The sequence below is a fragment of the Labeo rohita genome, unplaced genomic scaffold, assembly GCF_022985175.1.
Source record: "Labeo rohita strain BAU-BD-2019 unplaced genomic scaffold, IGBB_LRoh.1.0 scaffold_101, whole genome shotgun sequence".
Lineage (NCBI taxonomy): Eukaryota > Metazoa > Chordata > Actinopteri > Cypriniformes > Cyprinidae > Labeo > Labeo rohita.
In genome coordinates this window covers 343,746-359,316 of record NW_026127131.1, presented here as the reverse complement: position 1 = coordinate 359,316, position 15,571 = coordinate 343,746, and the positions used below count along the sequence as shown (strand labels likewise).

Genomic DNA, 15,571 nt, shown 5'->3' with positions numbered 1-15,571 from the left:
GGGTCTGTTTTATTTAAACCTGCTATAAGAATGATGTAAGAGAAGTGTATTAGGGCCGAAATATAAAGATTTGAATCTTGGGAGTATGACATAGCAGAATGTATTTATCTGACTCTTATTATGTGTGGAAAGTTACAGTTTAGGAGATGTAACCTTGAAGGCTGGGGAAGAGATATAAGTTGGAATGAGCCCTCCCTTCTGGGTTGCACTCTGCAGTAACCTGTGTTTCTGTATGACTGTCTGACCTTCTCTGCAAAGAATAAATATCTAAAAGACATTTGATTGACTTTGTCTCTTACTTTGGTGAGAGTCGATTTTATTTTGCCACAACAAAGGTCAAAGGTCAAACATCACACTCAGAGAGCTGATTATTATGGGATATGAAATAAATTATTATCAGAGTTTTTTCTTGACCAATCTACATGTCAGAATCCTTTATAACCTTCAGATTCAGTCGTTTTAACTCAGTTTAATGGTGTACAGATGGTACATCTTTCCTAAATACCCTGCTGGAGCGCCTTGTGGCCGAATATGGAAAAAACATTTATTTTACAGTCATAGGCCTTAAAAACTGAAAAACTCTTTTTTTTTTAACAGCACTCCTAACTATTTATCACTGATCCAGATCACAATCAATAGAAGCTGCTGTGAAAACCTCAGTATCTGTGTGTTTGATCAGAAAATATCATCAGATATCACATTTCCTCACTGAACTGTAATTAAATGTCTATGATAGTAAATGTCAATAAAATATATAATATCATTTGTACAGTACATGTATTTTTATGGCTTGTGGCGTGCATTGTTTTCTCTGTTCTCTTCCGGTCCATGATCACCTCTGCTGGTAGATGTTGTAACTATCTGGGTACACAAGGCAACTTCCTTCTCTGAAGGCCATTCAAACAAATATGTGTAGTTTGTTGTAAGAAATGTATTTGCAAACAGTATGTGATATAGCAAATATTTCATTATATTTTATTCGCTACTAATTATTTTTTGGATGCTTTCAGGATGATGTTGTACAGCAACAACATGTGACTTAATTCAGATGATGCTGTTTAAGCTCCCTCTTGTGACTGAATATGAAAATCGCTCCTCACTTTGATGGTTTAGTCATTTAGGAGCTAATGTGTGGACAGTTTAATTATCACTTTGTTTCTTTGATCGTTTGTACATTAACAATCATGTTGATTTTTCTCATGTGCTGTTTGTGTTTTACGCAATATTACCCAAACATGCCCTTCTTCTTCTTCTTCTTCTTCTTCTTCTTCTTCTTCTTCTTTACAGAAAACGGCTACTTATTGAAATGTGGAATGTGTGTGTTTTTTTATCAGGATTTTTATTTATTTATTTTATTTTATTTATTTATTTATTTTTTTTTTTTTGACGAGGAACAGTGATTTAGAACAGAATAGAAATATAAAATGGAAAATGGAAACTTGAATTATTTAAAATTATTTTAAATAGTAATGCTCATTAATGTTATAAATGTATTTACTTTCTTTTTAATATGTATATTGCACAATTCACACATGTACAATGCAAGACAGGGATCATACGAACATTTCTTTTTCTTGTACTGCCATCGTGTGCTGAAAAAGAGGAAGTGCATTTAAAAGCCTTTTCACAGCAGCACTTGAATCGCAATAAAAGCATGTATATATGGTACTTTTAAACTGTACAATAATAATAATAACAAAAAATGTGAGCTGTAAAATAATTTAACATCTGGTCATATCCAGTCAACTCTGTTGATTTTGTAATTTTGTATCAGTCATGGAACATGCAGTATGCAGCAACGCATTTCACACAATTTCTCTTTTAAAAAAATATTAATATTGTAACATTTATATTCAAGTATATTGCCTACATTTCCTTGCGTTTCATGTGAAAACAACTGTTAGGAAGCAAAAGCTGTATCAGTGTTTGTCCACTTAGGGGACATAAAGGATCAGACATTAAAGGAGAACAACAATTTACAGATAACGTACTCACCTCCTTGTCATCCAAGATGTTCATGTCTTTCTTTCTTCAGTCGTAAAGAAATTATGTTTTTGAGGAAAACATTTCAGGATTTCTCTCCATATATGGACTGATATGGTGCCCCGAATTTGAACTTCCAAAATGTAGTTTAAATGCGGCTTAAAATGATCCCAGATGCGGTTGTAAACGATCACAGCAGAGGAAGAAGGATCTTATCTAGCTAAACGATCGTTTTTTCGGATAGGATTTTCATAAAAAATAATATACTATACTATATAAAATAAGGTATAAAAATAATATAATATACTTTTAATGTCGAACGCACGTCTTGTATTGCTCTTCCCGAACTCACTTATGTCGAAAAACTCCCATCTCATGTTCTCCCTCAACTTCAAAATCATCATGTATCGCTGTTTTACATTTTTTTGTTAAGGGTGTTTGATCTTCTTTGCATGTTCACTTTGCAAAGACTGGGTCGGTACTTCTGCAGTGATGTAGGATGATTTTGAAATTTTTAAGTTGAGGTCCGAAATACAATTGGAGTTTTTCAACATACCCTAACTGTCTTGAGCCAGAATACACAGAGTTCAGGGAGAGAAAGGCAAGATGAGTGATTATTTTTATAAAAATAACCTATCATTTCACTAGATAAGACCCTTCCCACCCAACACCAGACGTCATTTGGACGTCGTTTTTTGGGCTAAATCAAGTCGGCTCGTCATGGACTTCTTTTAGCCCAAAAATCGACGTTGAAAATTGGTCGTTGTTTGGTCCGTCGGATTTAGTAGTAATTCACATCCGGGACATTTCGCCTCACCCATTTGAAATATTTTGTACAGACGCCATTTTCTTTCCTCGTGATGCGGAGCATATGAGGTCGGGAAACAACGAAATAAAGTGTTTAATCTTACGCACAAAATGTGTTTTGTAATATCATATCGTTTTATAACGATATGTGCTGTATGCCGCTAAACTTTTCTCAAAGACATTTTTTTCCACTGGCGATGCGGAACAGAAGACAGCGCTGTGCAATTAACGTTACTAATGAACTTTTTCTCAGAGAGATAACGGTATTTCCTTTCACTCGCGATGCGGAGCAGACAGGGCTGTTGGTTTTATCAAGGAAAACACAGAAAGTAAGTGTTTTTACCTCATTTACATTATGTATAATAATTATGACCACCGTATTTCTGTGTTGTGCTCTCCTGAACTTTTTCTCAGAGAGAGATTTTCTTTCAATCACGATGCAGAGCGGACGGGAAAGTTGGCTTTATTATAGAAACTTTAATAAAAGTGTTTTACTTCGTTTACATTATGTGTACTATTACTTCATGATGATATTAATATGCTGTGTGCATCTAAACATTTCTCATAGATATGAATTGCTGTGCAGTGCTGAGGTGGCTTTTGAAAGGAAAACACTAGAAGTAAGTGTTTTACCTCATTTAAATATGTATTTAAGTAAATGTTTTATGTAAGTAAGTTTAGTCTCTAATATTACACAAATAGTACATGCCTGTGTTCCTGACACTTTCTTTCATGTAAATGTTGAATATTTACTTTATAGAAATGGTTTATTGTCTTCAGAAAAAGTCTGTTAGCATCTGAACTGTAACGCTAACTATAAGAGGTAAATTAGGTTAACTATTGACTTGAGCTCTAGTTTATGAAAGTTTGGGCTTTTAATGTCATCTTAATTAACATTACTTGCTGTTTTGCTTTTTTTTTTATGAAGGTTTTGCAGGCAATTTGTCATTGGATGAAAGGAAGTAAGCTAATTTATTTAACCTAGAAGTATGCAATATACGGTTAATCGGATACAAAATTAATATGGAGTGTGAAAATGAGCTGAAAGTACTTTAAGCATGTTTTGACCTTTCATGGTAAACAAATATTGATTCCACTTGTCCTGTGACTTTAGCAGTTCCAGAAAAAAACTTCTACAACACAGGAAAAGTTCCTGATTTTAACATTTCTGAAGAGAGCTGCTGACAGAGATATAAAAACACAGGTGATCTGAGAAAGCTTATTAAATTACTTTATATGTATCTTTCATAATGTATTTAGCCTATATCACCACGCATCTGTAATTTTCTTTTGCAAAATTATATATATCTTTATACTTTTATGTTTGTTTGCTTGTTAGATATTTTAAAAAGATTTTAACATACAAACATAAGTAACACTGTATATGAGCATTAAATAAGTAAAAGTAAAAATGTAAATTCTGTATATAAACTGTATTGTTTTGTATATTCTATATATTATTCATTTTTCTTTTCTGCATTTCACCTTTGCTATAGTTTACTTCTAATAAACCTGACATTGTGTAATAAATATTGTTGTCCTAACTGTCTTGAACCAGAATACACAGAGTTCAGGGAGAGAAAGGCAAGACGAGCGTTTGAGATTAAAAAGTATTTTAAATTGTATTTTTTTTTTAAAATAAAAATAACTGATTGGTTCACTAGATAAGACCCTTCTTGCTCGGCTGGAATCATTTACAACCACATTTGGGATCGTCTGAAGCCGCATTTAAACTGCATTATGGAATTTAAAAATCAGGGCACCATATCAGTCCATTATATGGAGAAAAATCCTGATATGTTTTCCTCAAAAAACATAACGACTGAAGAAAGAAAGACATGAACATCTTGAATGACAAGGGGGTGAGTACATTATCTGTGAATCTTTGTTTCGGAAGTGGACTTCTCCTTTAAGGGATGTCTTAATCACAAAATTTTTACTGTGCACTGAAATATGTGCTCCCTAAATAGCTGTGAAAACCAGGAAGCGTCGATGCTCACTATGTTCCCTTATAGGAAGTTCTGAAGCTCAAAACTTAAGAGATAATTTACTAGAAAATGACACGTGACCGATTTAACACAAACCAATATCATATTTCAGCCTAAACATGCATCACTAGACAGGTAATGTCTAATCTAGCAAACATTTACAATTTATTTATGGCTGAAATCTTGCACATTCATGTAACAAAGTATTTATCATAATGTACTGTAAATAGCATTAAAATAGATATTCATTTTAATGCTGTGTGAAAATATCAGTAGTGATGCTGTACAGTGAGGATGGAAATAGTCACCAGTGTGTAGTGAGCCACTGTCCTTATCAATGTCTGAATTTGTAAACACAGTTTATCAAATCACAACCTAGCAAACTATTAAGGTGATTGAGATGCACCCTCTGTATGGCAGTGGACTTTGAGGGCCAGAGTTGAGAAGAACCCCTGACACACTAATTAGTAAATTTTACTATTTGACTCATATTCAGTGATGTTATTATTTTCTATTCCCTTCTGTGTCAATCACAGCTAAATAAAACCATTCAGTCCAATAAAAGTCCATTCAGCCACAGGTCACTGCATCTTTTGCTGTTTTTTTTTTTTTTTTTATGTCAAACACATTCTCAGTATTTATATATGTTTCGGCTTTTATAACCATTTTAGGGATCACTGTTTCAGTACAGTTCTTATGTACTATCCATTTAACATTTCAGCAGCTGAATTCTTTTAGTACTTGCATAGTAATTTTAATTGTACCACATCTGCGATGCATATATAGGAAGTGACATAAAACTGTGCTGAAAATTCTAGAAAATTGTTCTCGTGCTGTAAGTCAGTTCCCACTCTTTTGTTGATTTGTTTGTTTGTTTTTAACATTTACATTTTGGTTCTTGTTTTCTTTCTCATTTTTAGGTGCTGGAGAAAAAGCAGCCAGGCTAAAGCATTTAAAGTGGAAACTTTTGTCGTAGCTCAAAAATCCAGGATTGGGATGGTGGAAGGAGCAGAAGAAGCAGAAGATCAGAGATCAGGCAGAGATCTACTGATGCCCCTGAGGGAACTAATGTGTTTGGTTAAACCAAAAATTTTGGTCATCAAATCTGGTCATCTTTGAAACATAAATGTAGATCATTTTAATGAAATCTGAGAAATTTCTGTCCCTCTATTTCACAGTTTATGCAACTACCACTTTCGAGCCTCAGGAAGGTAGTAAAGACAGCATTAAAGTAATCTATGTCACTCCAGTTGTTTAACCTTAATTTTATGAAGTGATGTGAATGGTTTATATGCACAAAATAAACCTATATTTCTTTGCGGCCTGGCGAAACGTACCAATTTGAAAAACTAATGGATTGTGTAGTTGAGTTAAAAAATTGGATGACAAGTAATTTCTTACTGCTAAATTCTGAAAAAACAGAGGTGTTAGTTATTGGGCCTAAAACCTCAGCGTGTAATAACCTAAAACACTGTCTAATACTTGATGGCTGTTCTGTCAATTCTTCGTCATCAGTTAGGAACCTAGGTGTGCTGTTTGATGGTAATCTTTCCTTTGAAAACCACATCTCTAGTATTTGCAAAACTGCATTTTTCCATCTCAAAAATATATCTAAACTACGACCTATGCTATCAATGTCAAATGCTGAAACATTAATTCATGCGTTTATGACCTCACGGTTAGATTATTGTAATGCTTTATTGGGTGGTTGTTCTGCTCGCTTAATAAACAAACTCCAGCTGGTCCAAAATGCAGCAGCTAGAGTTCTTACTAGAACCAAAAAGTATGATCATATTAGCCCGGTTCTGTCTACACTGCACTGGCTCCCTATTAAACATCGTATAGATTTTAAAATCTTGCTAATTACTTATAAAGCCCTGAATGGTTTAGCTCCCCAGTACCTGAGTGAGCTCTTATCGCATTATAGTCCCTCACGTCCGCTGCGTTCTCAAAACTCTGGCAATTTGATAATACCGAGAATATCAAAATCAACCGCGGGCGGCAGATCTTTTTCTTATTTAGCGCCCAAACTCTGGAACAATCTACCCTACAATGTTCGGGACGCAGACACACTCTGTCAGTTTAAATCTAGATTAAAGACCCATCTCTTTAACCTTGCTTACACATAACAAATCCACATTCTTATAATTCAAATCCGTTAAAGGATTGTTAGGCTGCACTAATTAGGTCAACCGGAACCGGGAACACTTCCCATAACACCCGATGTACTCGGTGCATCGTCAGAAGAATGGCATCTACGCTAATATTAGTCTGTTTCTCTCTTATTCCGAGGTCACATTAACCACCAGATCCAGTCCGTATCCAGATCAGATGGTCACTGCAGTCCCCGGATCCAGTCCGAACCCAGCCCAGACGGTGGATCAGCACCTAGAGACGACCTCTACAGCCCTGAATGTCAGCGGAGTCCACATCAACTAGATGAGCCCCAGAGACGGATCCACATTAAAGACCACATCACCTAGACGGCTGTCGGCACAAGACCACGGGAACTTTGGCCAGAGGAGAACTGGCCCCCCGACTGAGCCTGGTTTCTCCCAAGGTTTTTTTTCTCCATTTGTCACCGATGGAGTTTTGGTTCCTTGCCGCTGTCGCCTCTGGCTTGCTTAGTTGGGGACACTTTCTCTTAACACAATATTGCATTTTATTTTATTGTTTTTGATTAACTACCTTTACCTATAATGTGAGTGTTTAATGTTGCCTTTGGCATTGTTGATGTACTGTTTCCTATTTAATACTGTACAGCCGCCTTGTCACAATTCTGTATTGTTAAAGGCGGTATATAAATAAAGGTGACTTGACTTGACTTGACAAAAAACATTGCATTTTTATTCACACTTATGGTGCTTTTGTGAAAATGCGATACCTAAAATGAGATACCTAATGTATGAATAAAGACGTAATTTTGTTGTTGCTGTTTTTCGCATACACATGCATCTGTTAAAAATATCTTTATTTGCATTCTGCACAGAAGTTTCTTAGGGGTTTGGAGTGACATGAGAGTAAGTAATTAATGACAAAATTGGCCTTTTTTAGGTGAGATGGTCTAATGTGGTTAGAATTGGTCATTGTCCTGTGTTATAAACATTTTCAGCATTTCAAAGATTATTGTTTTGAAAAATCAGTTTCAAATAAATACTGCTCCTTTGAAAGTTCTATTTGAAGAATACTGAAAATATGTTTTCCACAAAAAAATATTGGGCAGCACAACTGTTTTCCACATTGATAATAATCTGAAATGTTTCTGAAATGTTTCATATTAAAAATGTTTTCTGAAGGGTCATGTGACACTGAATACTGGAGTAATTATGATGACAATGTAGTTCCACATGAATAAACTACCTTTCACAATGTATTCATATGGAAAACATATTTTATAGTTTTACTGTATTTACGGTATGTTTAATCAAATGCAGGCTTAATTTGTGAGCAGGAAAGTGTTTTTTACTTGAAAGATGTATTTAATGTGTCAATAAATGTTTTAGTACTCTTTTGTGAATTGTCTTATTTTGAATATGAGATAAATATAATCATAAATTTACGGTTGAAATTAGGCCTGAAAAAGACGTCTTTTTAACTTTCACTTTGCAACCATATTTAGACGTAATTTGGACGTCTTTTTACAGACGTCTTTTCGACGACCTGAAAAACACGTCTTTTCGTCTTTCACTTTTCGACCAAATTTTCACTTTGTTTAGACGTCTGGCATTGTCGTCTTTTCGACGAGTTTTTGCTGGGTGGGTTCTTCCTCGGCTGGGATCATTTACAACCGCATTTGGGATCTGCATTTTGTAAGTTCAAACTCAGGGCACCATAGCAGTCCAATAGATGGAGAAAATTCCTAAAAAGTTTTCCTCAAAAACCATAGTTTCTTTACGATTGAAGAAAGAAAGACATGAACAACTTGGATAACAAGGGGGTGAGTACATTGTCTGTAAATTGTTGTTCTGGAAGTGGACTTCTCCTTTAAGATCTTACATGAATATTTATTCATCAAGCAGATGCTTTTGTCAAAATTAATAAAACAACACATTCATGCTTTAGCATGAATAAAAAGACACTAAATTAATTTAAATATACACATACATACACATTTGTTTTGTAATATAGCAATAATATAATAAATGTATATTTCTTGATTAATCTAAAACCAACAATGCTTTTGAAGTTTAAAAACAGCTCAACACACAGATTCATTTCTCACTTTTACTGAACAGATTCTAGAGGCTCATGAAAGCTGAAAAATGTGTTGTTGTTGTTGTAGCTGGAGCTCTCCTGCTCATTTACTCTATCCAGATCCTTACTCACTGACTTGTCTTTCTGTGGAACCTGAATGAAAATATAGAGACAATGAGAGAAAATAAAAAAAAGGCAAGATCTGGAGGTCATGTCTTTTGTTGTAGCTGAGAAGTCAAAACTAAAATCAAACTACCATTAGAAATAAAATGTATGAAATCATTTCAATGTAGAAGAATTAACTGCAGAAACAGAACAGAATGTATGAAGAAGAACTGATTGTTATTACATTCACAGACTTGAGATTTCACCTGACATAAATGAAGATTTTTCTACACGAGGTTCTTCCTCTGCTAAGGATCAGTAGTTTATAGAGTCCAGCATCATCAGTTCTGATGTTGTTGATGGTCAGTGATCCAGTCGTCTTGTCCACCTTCAGTCTTCCTTTGAATTTCCCATCAGCATCTTCATGTTTAGTGATCACTTTGGTCTCTCCATTAAGTTCAATTTTAATATCAGCTATTTGAGTGTCTTCAGCTCCAAACAGCCAACGTATCTCATCATTGGTCTGTATTTTAATATCAGTCTTCAGAATGACAGAATCTTCTTCATTAACTGTCAGTGTCTTCCCTGCATGTCACAACAGCACAAAGACAATAAAAAAAAAAAAAGAGAAAGTCAGTAAAGCTTCATTAAAGATGTGTGTGTTTGTACATACGAGAGCAAGTATAGGTAAGAATGAACTACACATGCACCTTATGTGATATTAATTCATGATTCACTTTTGTCCTTTTCTGGTATAATTTCTTTAAATTATACTGGACTTTATTTTTGAGTTGTTGTGAAGATGTTTGAGTTTCGGTGTGTATATGATATACTGAGAGTTTCATCAAATTAAATGGTGAAATGCTCATGATGTGAACTCTTATAGCACTTCTGCTGATGAAGTTCACCTTATATGAACTACACATTACACATCTTCAGCTGAGACCTTTAAAGAGCAGGTCAAATGGGTTTTCTGAAAAATGTTGTTTTTGCAGTTTGTAATGAAGTTTTCCTTCAATGTAAACAGTATGCAAAGTTGGTAATGCATTATACATAAATATAGGGCTGCACGATAAATCGAAATGAAATTGCAATTGCGATTAATCAAAAACTGCGATTGTCATGCGTATCTTTCAGTGAAGCATGGTTCTGCTTTCACTGATTCACCTTGACTAATAAACACATGAATACGACAATGTATGGTATAGTTCTTCTTATTATAAATTTCCTTATAATACAGCATATAATAATGCAATGCCTTTATAACTGCTTAAAATACTATGCGTGCCTTATTCTGTGTAAAAAGCCACATCATATCACAGAATGATTTATTTTAAACACTCAACAGATGTTATGAAGTGAGTTTGGAGTAAAAACATGCCATTAAATGTGGTATTTTCACATGCTTTCAGATGTAGCAGCATTTCTACACAAAGCCGTAGTTCACTGAGAAGCTACACAAACAGCTGTCATTATCACAAATGATTTCTTTTGATTTCATTATTTGCATAATGATTAAATCATCTGCGATAATGTACGCAATATAGAGTCGCTTTTCAGTGAATTACGGTTCTGTGTACTAAATGCTGCTCCATCTGAAAGGACCTGCTGGAGATTTACTAATTACACAACCAGCTTCACTGAAAAATGCACATGACAATCGCCTCCGATTAATCGTGCAGCTCTACATAAAGATACTGTCTCTCAAAACAAAGAGTCGACTCAGAATTACCGTAAAGAGTCGTCATATTTTTTTATCTTCTGCCTGTAACTGATCTACGTCACTGGGTAACACATTAACATAATCCAAATAGTCTGACCTGCACACAAACACTTCTGCTAATTCCACTAGTGTGTTTACATCATGTCGAGAAGATGCTGTGCGATGAGGTCTTAAAATGTATGGAAAGGGTCTCAAAAAGGTCTTAAAAAGCTATTCAATTCAACTCATGATTCCTTTATATACCCTGGAGTATCAGCTTGGCCAGATGCCAAACTTACTTGCTGATCCCTGCCCTATAGTACTTATGAGCTGAAGAAACCACAGAAACAGACCAACAGAAGCATGAAGAACTGTGAGCATTATTACATAAAAATACAGATACTCACCTCTGATATAAAGAATACATTTCTGTTTGTGTTTCTTGTTGATCAGTAACTTAAAGGGTCCAGTGTGTTTAATTCCAGCATTTGTGATAGTCAGTGATCCAGTCTTCTTGTCCAGCTTCAGTCTGTCCCTGAATATCCCATGAAGAACATTATCAAATGTTGTGACCTTGCTGGTCCCTCCAATGATTGTATGTGAGAGAGTTTTCATTTCCAGTCTGCCACTCTATTACATCCCCTGTCTGTATTTCAGTAACACCAGTGTTTATTTCGACGCTGTCTCCCTCCATCCCTGACACTATCCTTGACCAGCAACATGACCAGCTAAGGACCAGCATAAACCTGCAAAGGACAAGCTTAAACCAGCAACAAAACATACCTACCAGCATATGCTGTTTTTTTCACCAGGGAATTATTTCAATAAACAAAATATTGTTTATCATATATGTGTACATAACACATTATATACAGTGCCCTCCACTAATATTGGCACCCTTGGTAAATATGAGCAGAGGTGGCTGTAAGAATAAATCTGCATTGTTTATCCTTTTAATCTTTCATTCAAAAAATTCACAATATTCTAACCATTTAAGTAAAACCATGGAAAGCAGGGGGAAAATCTCTTTATGAAATAAATGTTTTTCTGCAGTTCATGTTGACCACAATTATTGGCACCCAATTATTGCAAAGTCCTTTATTCAAGATAACAGCTCTGTGTTTTCTTCTTTAATGCCTGAAGAGTTTGGAGAACACCTGACAAGAGATCAGAGACCATTCCTTCATACAGAAACTCTTCAGATCCTTTAGTTTCCCAGCTCCATGCTGGTGCTTCTTCTCTTCAGTTCACCTCACGCATTTTCTATAGGGTTCAGGTCAGGGAACTGGAACGGCCATGGCAGAAGCTTCATTTTATGCTCAGTGACACATTTTTGTGTTGATTTTGATGTTTGATTTGGATCATTGTCCTGATGGAGGATCCAACCACAGCTCAACTTCTAACAGATGCAGTCAGGTTTACATTTTTTATCTGTTGGTATTTGCTAGAATCCATGATGCCATGTATCTGAACAAGATGTCCAGGACCTCTGGCAGGAAAATAAGCCCACAACATTAAAGATCCAGCAGTATATTTAACCGTGGGCATGGGGTACTTTCTGTACCAAACCTATCTTGAGTGTTTGCTGCCAGAAAGCTCTTTTTTTTAGTTTCATCTGACCACTGAAGCCAGTCCCATTTGAAATTTAAGTCGTGTCTGACAACTGAATATGCTGGAGTTTGTTTTTGGATGAGCAAGGAGGATTTTTCTTAAAAACGTAGTGACGTAGGGGCTGTTTGAATTTTTTTTTTAGTCTTTTGGCCCCAAGACTCAACTAATCTCTGCAGTTCTCCTACTGTGATCCTTGGAGAGTCTTTGGACACTTAAACTCTCCTCCTCACCATGCATTAGGACGATATAGACACACATCTTTTTCCAGGCAGATTTGTAACATCTTTAGTTTAATTTGAATTCTTAATTATTGTCCTAATGATGGAAATTGGGATTTTCAATCCCTTAGCTCTTTTCTTACAGCCACTTTCTATTTTGTGAACCTCAACAATCTTGTTCTGCACATCAGAACTATATTATTTGGTTTTATTCCTTGTGATGGATGATTAAGGAAATTTGGCCTTTGTGCTCCTCATATTTATAATCCTGTGAAACAGGAAGTTATTGCTGGACAATATCATACTCCTAGTCATTCTAGTGTGCTAAATAAATGCAAATATGAATGGGAATATACTTCAGAGATATTTTACTAATTATAATTTCTAAGGGTGCCAATAATTGTGCCCAACATGCATATGAGAAAAACATTTATTTCATAATGTAAGTTTCCCCCCACTTTTAATTGTTTTACTTCAATGAAAGGTTAGCATTTTGAGAATTTTTTGAATGTAAGATCATAAAGATAAACAAAGCAGATTTATTTTCATAGCCGTCTTTGCTCATATTTACCAAGGGTGCCAATATTAGTGGAGGGCACTCTATTTAGAGATAGTTAAGATAGTTTGAGAGGCTGTTTACATTTGCATGATCTCTCTGGGTTGATGTGCCTTTCTGTGACCCTACTTAGAACTGCTATAGAGAATGGATGGGAAACTACAGAAATCCCTCAGTGTATTTAAAGAACCACTTTCTAAATATAGAAGCTGAAGATTATGTTTATTTTATTTATTTATTTGATTACAGTGGCTTCATATTATTCCCTGAGGACTGCATATCTGAGTGTCTTGAATCTGACACACTCAGTTTAGTTAATAAATGTTTTTAAGAGCTAATGGCCTATGGGAAAATTTTAAATATTGTTTTTAGAAAGAGTTTCTTTCTAAAAGAACTTCTCTGTATTTTTTTTTTCTGTAGATGAAACAGTGTCAGTTTGAAAAGTCATATTCAGTCTGTGATGGGAGGAGCTACTGGAGGAGTATTCACACTCACTGCAGTTTCACTAAATCACTTTATTACAGACAACAGCATCATTCACTTTATGAAACATTCAAGATTTGAATACAGGTAATATTAATTTACATATATTTGTTCTCATGGAGTCTGGCTGGTGAGTATATGCATGGCTTCAGTTTTGTATATATTTGTATATATTGCAGTTTGTCCACAAATATAACCTTGTTATTTATTATTTCATAATTTATTTTGCCTCTTATATTTTCCAGTTGTATCAGATTTTGTAATCAAATACCTTCTGTTTTTGCGTCATCCCTTTCATTGATTATACATCGAAATTAGTCCAGAGTAAAGAAATGTTTTGCAATAACACTATTTTAAATCCTTTCAAAAGGCCTAAAACTCTCAGAAATTATTTTATTGAATAATTATTTCTGTGTGTTCTCCAGGTGTGTTTGGTGTTGATTCAGTGAAGTCTGTACCAGTGACAGAAGGAGATTCTGTCAGTCTAAACACTGATCTTACTGAAATACAGACAGATGATGAGATTATGTGGAAATTTGGACCTAAAGACATTCTGATAGCTAAACGCTATGGGAAGGACAAGAAGAGCAGGTTTTATGATGAAAATGCTGATGGGAGATTCAGAGACAGACTGAAGCTGGATCAGACTGGATCTCTGAACATCACAAACACCAGAACCACAGACTCTGGACTTTATAAAGTCACCAGCAGAAACTCAGGGACCACACTCAACATCTTCAGTCTTACTGTCTATGGTGAGTAGAGAATTACTTACCTGTTTTTTTTTTTTTTGTTTGTTTGTTTTTTTGTTGTTGTTGTTGTGTTGTATACACATTTTTTGACAATAATCACTTTCAGAATGATTGAGAATATTGTCAAATGATATAGTGATGATAGATGTATATTTGTGTACATTTTATGTTTTTATATTTTTTTACTATATATTTTTTCTTATAACTTTGTTCTCAACTTATGTTCTCTGCAACTTAATTAAAATTTTAAATATAAAGCAACAGACAGTTATCACAGCATTTGTATTATACTGAATTATATTTATCCCCTTATGTTTTCCAGCTCATCTGCCTGTTCCTGTCATCACCAAAGACTCTTTACAAAATTCATCATCATCATCATCATCATATATTGTTCATTCCTGTGTTTAGTGGTGAATGTGAATGATGTGACTCTCTCCTGGTACAAAGGAAACAGTTTATTGTCCAGCATCAGTGTGTCTGATCTCAACAGAAGTGTTTCTTTACATCTGGAGTGTCTGGATGATTCCTACAGCTGTGTGGTGAACAATCCCATCAGCAACCAGACACAACATCTCAACAACACTGAACTCTGTCAACCATGTTCAGGTACATCTGTGATAATACTTTAGAGCGTTTATGTGCACATTCACTCACAATAACGATTGTCTCCTCAACATCCTCCAGATGACTCTGTATCTCTGATAATATTGATTTCTGCTGCTGGATCTCTTTTGGCTGTCGCTGCAGTCGGGATCTTCTGCATCTGTAGGAAACACAGAAAAACTGACCAAAGTGGCAAGTATTACCTACTCTTACCTACTGTGTATGTGTGTGTGTGTATAATGTAAAACAATCCTCAAGCATCAAGTGTTTTGTTTCTATTATATTTTGTTACAGTTCAGAACCGTGACAGAGAGATCACTTGCACTGATCCAACATTTTACAAAAGACATAAATCAGTAAGAGAATTTATTTCTGTCTATGGTGTTTCTGTATTATTTTAGCAGCGAGTTAAGTTTAGGTGTGTGCATAATAATTTACAAACATGAGCACCACAAAAGACATTTATAAAAGCTATAGCTGTATTTTAATGTCTTTTTGTATTCTACTCTGATGCGTTCATATTGTAGGGTCACACAAGACCATCATTTTAGAGGCATTACAATACT

The 15,571-nt window shown here is 35.0% G+C and overlaps 1 pseudogene; it reads left to right on the top strand.

Annotated features, from left to right (window-relative positions):
- The window catches only part of LOC127157207 (T-cell surface antigen CD2-like), a 26,384-nt pseudogene extending 10,889 nt beyond the window's left edge, over positions 1-15,495 (top strand).
- The last annotated feature ends 76 nt before the right edge of the window (positions 15,496-15,571 follow it).